The sequence below is a fragment of the Chanodichthys erythropterus genome, chromosome 4, assembly GCF_024489055.1.
Source record: "Chanodichthys erythropterus isolate Z2021 chromosome 4, ASM2448905v1, whole genome shotgun sequence".
NCBI classification, from domain to species: Eukaryota; Metazoa; Chordata; class Actinopteri; order Cypriniformes; family Xenocyprididae; genus Chanodichthys; species Chanodichthys erythropterus.
In genome coordinates, this window is record NC_090224.1 from 17,631,466 (window position 1) to 17,636,297 (window position 4,832).

Consider the following 4,832-nt stretch of genomic DNA (forward strand, 5'->3'; position numbering starts at 1 on the left):
TTTGCACTCTTATGTGTGAATCTGTACAAAACATTGGTTAACGGGAAATTTCTATCTATTTTGCCTGGTTAAAGTCACCATGAAATCAAAATAGACAATTCTTGTTTTTGTTTTATGTAATATTACAATATTTATTATAAATTATTTTTCTGTGCACATCATTATTATATTTATTTTTAATTCATGTGCTCTTGTAATCTTCAGTCAAAATAACTTCTCTTCCCTCTTGCGGCAACATCACTTCTCTGAGGATGTGTGTATTGGCATGAGACAACCTGTCACTCACATGAGATCCACCAATAGCAAACCCCAAACATCCAATAAATTCCCCATGCTGAAAATCAAGTCCTGCCCTAAAGTTTTTCTTGTTTGAATAGCCATTTACCTCAGATATACATTACATAGGGATGAAAAGGCTACCTTAAGTTCCATTTCATGCTGACTTTGTATGGCATAGTGCATTACTGTGTGCAACTGTAGCTGAGGGGTTTAGGTGTTATGTGATGGCTATATAAAAATGGCATTTCATTGAAATATCATACAGTCTGTTGTTTCACCATGTGTTTCAGACCTGTATGACTTTCTTTCTTCTGTAGATCAGTTTAAAGGATTAGTTCACTTCAGAATTAAAATTCCTGATAATTTACTCACCCCTGTGTCCTCTGAGATGTTTATGTCTTTCTTTCTTCAGTCAAAAAAAAATTAAGGTTTTTGAGGAAAACATTCCGGGATTTTCTCCATATAATGGACTTCACCAGGGTTCAACAGGTTGAAGGTCCAAATTGCAGTTTCAATGCAGCTTCAAAGAGCTCTATATGATCCCAGACGAGGAATAAGAGACTTTTCTAGTGAAACGATCAGTCATTTTCTAAAAAAATTAAAAATTAATATACTCTTTAACTACAAAATGCTCTTTTTGCACTGCTCTGCGATCCACCATACATTACAAAATCATGTTAGAAAGGTCACGCGTGACGTAAGTGGAAGCACCAATCCAGTGTCTACAAAGTGAACGTGCAAAGACTAAGTCAAATGCCCTTTACAAAAACAATTGAAACAACAAACGATGTCAGACGATTTTGAACGTGGCAGATCTCAGAGCAGTGCAAGTTGAGCATTTGTGGTAAAAAAGTTTAGAAAATGACCAATCATTTTGCTAGATAAGACCCTTATTCCTCGTCTGGGATCATATAGAGCCCTTTAAAGCTGCACTGAAACCCGTTGAACCCCACTGAAGTCTACTATATAGGGTGACCCGAAATTGGGAGCTTTGTCCCGCATCCCGAAAGACTTAAGTAGTGTCCCGCATTTAATTTATATTTCATATATTTTATGCAGACAGTGCTGCATAAAAGAGCAGGACTGAATCCCGTATTTACGGGAAGCTCGTATTTACGATAATTCCAATAGCAGGTGAAGGCAGAATTAATTCATGATTTTGCATGCAAATTCTAGAAAAAAGATTTTCTGCTTAGGTAAGACTCATTTACCATTATTTCTCGGCAAATATGTAACGCTGTTGTCGATTTAAAATTTGTGGAACGGTTTTCTCTTTTAGATGGTTGCTTAGATGCTTGTAAAGTTCAGTGTGTGTGTTTTGCTGGTTGCTTTCAACAGTTTTTCTTGGGCTTGCTTATTTGTTTTTTGTTTTTTACATATGGTTTTGTATGTAGTCCTAATACATGCCTTTTATTATGGAAATAAAGATATTTAGTATGACATGTTCATGTTGCACTAGCATATAAATTGTATAATTTACTTTTTTTTTTTTTTTGAAAATGATGGTTTCTCTAGATAAGACCCTTATTCCTCATCTGGGATCGTGTAGAACGCTTTGAACCTGCAATGAAACTGTAATTTTGACCTTCAACCACTATATGGAGAAAAATCCTGGAATGTTTTCATCAAAAACTTTAATTTCTTTTTGACTGAAGAGAGAAGGACATGGACATCTTGGATGACATGGGGTGAGTAAATTGTCAGGAAATTTTCATTTGAAATTGAACTAATCCTTTAATGTCGCCATAAGCGCAACATTATATTGTGGGCACCCACCGGCAGAAACATTAATCGGCGCATATGCCAAGTTTGCCAGCAAATGTAAATAAATTTTTACATAGCATAAGAGTTGTAAATTTATCTTTCTCGCGTGTCCTGCATTGTCCCGCAAAATCATATTTACTGTCCTGCAACAGATCAATAGCCAGGTGGTCACTGTACCACTATATGGAGAAAAATCCTGGAATGTTTTCCTCAAAAACCTTAATTTCTTAAGGCTTTTGCACTAAAGTATCATAAAACTAATCAAAGTATGACCCATGTGCTATATTCCAAGTTTTCTATAGTAATAAAGTAGTGTTGTATCAGGAACAGACTGAAATTTACATAATTTAAGACTTGCAAAATCTCATTTGCAGTCATGTTTTCATCCACATGACATGAGAGAACCAATTACAGAGTATTGCAAGGAAGATGTATTTTTTTAGGCCAAAACAAGGACACAAGTTAGCATTTTAGCACTCCTGGTTCCATCTTCCTGAAATCAATGGGGTTTTTGAATAGATTTTTGGTTAATTATCAAACTAATCCATATGAATTGAGCGGTTTAGTCCAAATTTTTTGAAGAGACTCGATCTCTTTATATGATGAACAGATTGAATTTAGGCTTTTATTCACATATGAACATTCATCAACATCAGCTGTGGTAAACAGACGCTCAAGCATTTTCACTTGACATGCGAGAACCAATGAGGTTTATTCTCGTGTTACGCAGCACATTTGAGCTTCCAGAATAGGTTTGTTCTCGCGTGTGAAGCAGGTTCCATTCTGTTCATGTTCATTAATCAATGTTTATATGTAAACAAAAGCCGAAGTCTCTTCAGACTAAGCCACTCAATTCATGTGGATTGGTTTTACGATCTCTTTATGAACTTTTTGAAGTGTCAAAGTGGTAGTCATGTAGCTGTCTATAGAGCAACAGAAAGCTCTCAGATTTCATCAAAAAGATATTCATTTGTGTTCCGAAGATGAACGAAAGTCTTACAGGTTTGGAACAACATGAGGGTGAAAAAATAATGACAATTTTCAGTTTTAGCTGAGCTATCCCTAACTATTTTGTTCTTAGTCAGTGTAAAGAGTGTAAATTTTAATAATCTGAAGAACCTGTTTCCACTCTAAAGAACCCTTTGTGCAATGGAAATATTCCATGGATGTTAAATGTTCTTCATGGAACCATTGTTGCCAAAAATATATATATATATTTTTTTTAAGAGTGCTGGATCATCATCTTTGTTGATCCTGGAACAACATTCCAAACAACCAATCAGATTTGAGGGACAAGTTTAAAGTTCATGTGAAGTTTAGGCTTACAATCAGGATTAGGTGTTTGTTTCCACATCAGAGTCATCCACCTATCATTTCCCTTTAATTTTAGGGAGACGTTATGGGTAGGTTTAGGTTTAGAGGTAGGGATAGAGTTAGGGCTAAATTTCAGCTTTCGCACCGAATAGTTCTAGGAATTTATGTTGCGTTCTAGGCAACACATAACCCATGTTTTTCCAACCTTCTACCCATGAAAGTGCACTGGAACGGCAGTCAGACCCGTGACTTCCCACCCATGAACTCATACTAGATCGATGTACTCCCTGTTCCTCGCTATGACGTCACATAGCCCGCGAAACAACAATGGCATCTCCTACGGATGCGATGTTTATGCAAATGCACAGTAAAATAACGTAAAATAAAAGGCATAACAGCTTCTTTTGCCTTTCTCCTCCGTTTCCCTCAAATAAGCAAGGAGTAAGCACCTTTGGCCATAGAAATAATTGTAAATGAGCATAAGCCCCGTACGATCCTCCATGCTTGTTTGTTTACACTCAGGCAGTTTGGCATGACTTGCCTGGAACGCTACAAAGTCATGAGTCGTGGTTTGAAGTCGTGACTTATGGGTGCCTGCCTGGAACGCAGCATAAGTTCTAGGAACTAGCCACTAGGATAGTTCCCCGATAACTAATTTCTCCCCCGGGATTGCATTTGCACTTCGAATAGGAACTGTGAAGCGCCGACAGCAGCGTCTTTAAACGCGGCATTTACAAACGTTAAAAACCTGTGAATGGAGGATGCCGCAATCTGAGCTGTTGTGTTTCGTGGGTTTTGGGATAACAGAGAATAGACAACAGGTAAATGCCATTTTCGCTGTTTTTCATGTTTGTGAGGTAAATATGTTTACACAGCTTTTTAAAAATGCCGGGAGCCGGAGTTTCATGTGCGTTTGACCAATCAACGTACACTTACGTTACTGACACTTACAATCTATAGTGCTGGTTTAGACCCTGCTCTGAAGTAGGAGCTAATTTAGTTCCCCCAAAAGGAGTTCCTAGAACTAAAATCGTTCCTAGTTCCTGTGGTGCGAACACGGCAAAATCCAGGTACTTCAGCCAATAGTTCTAGGAACTATGAAAAGGTTCCTCCGGTGCAAAAGCCTCTTATATTGCCAAAAGTTTTGGGATGCCTGCCTTTACGTGTAAGTGAGCTTTAAAGACATCCCATTCTTAATCCATAGGGTTTAATATGGAGTTGTCCCACCCTTTGAAGCTATAAAAGCTTTAAACTCTTCTGGGAAGGCTTTCCACAAGGTTTAGGAGTGTGTTTATGGGAATTTTTGACCATTCTTCTAGAAGCGCATTTGTGAGGTCAGGCAGTGATGTTGTCGAGAAGGCCTGGCTCGCAGTCTCCGCTCTAATTCATCCCCAAAGGAGTTCTGTTGGGTTGAGGTCAGGACTGTCAAGTTCCTCCACACCAAACTCGCTCATCCATGTCTTTATGGACCTTGC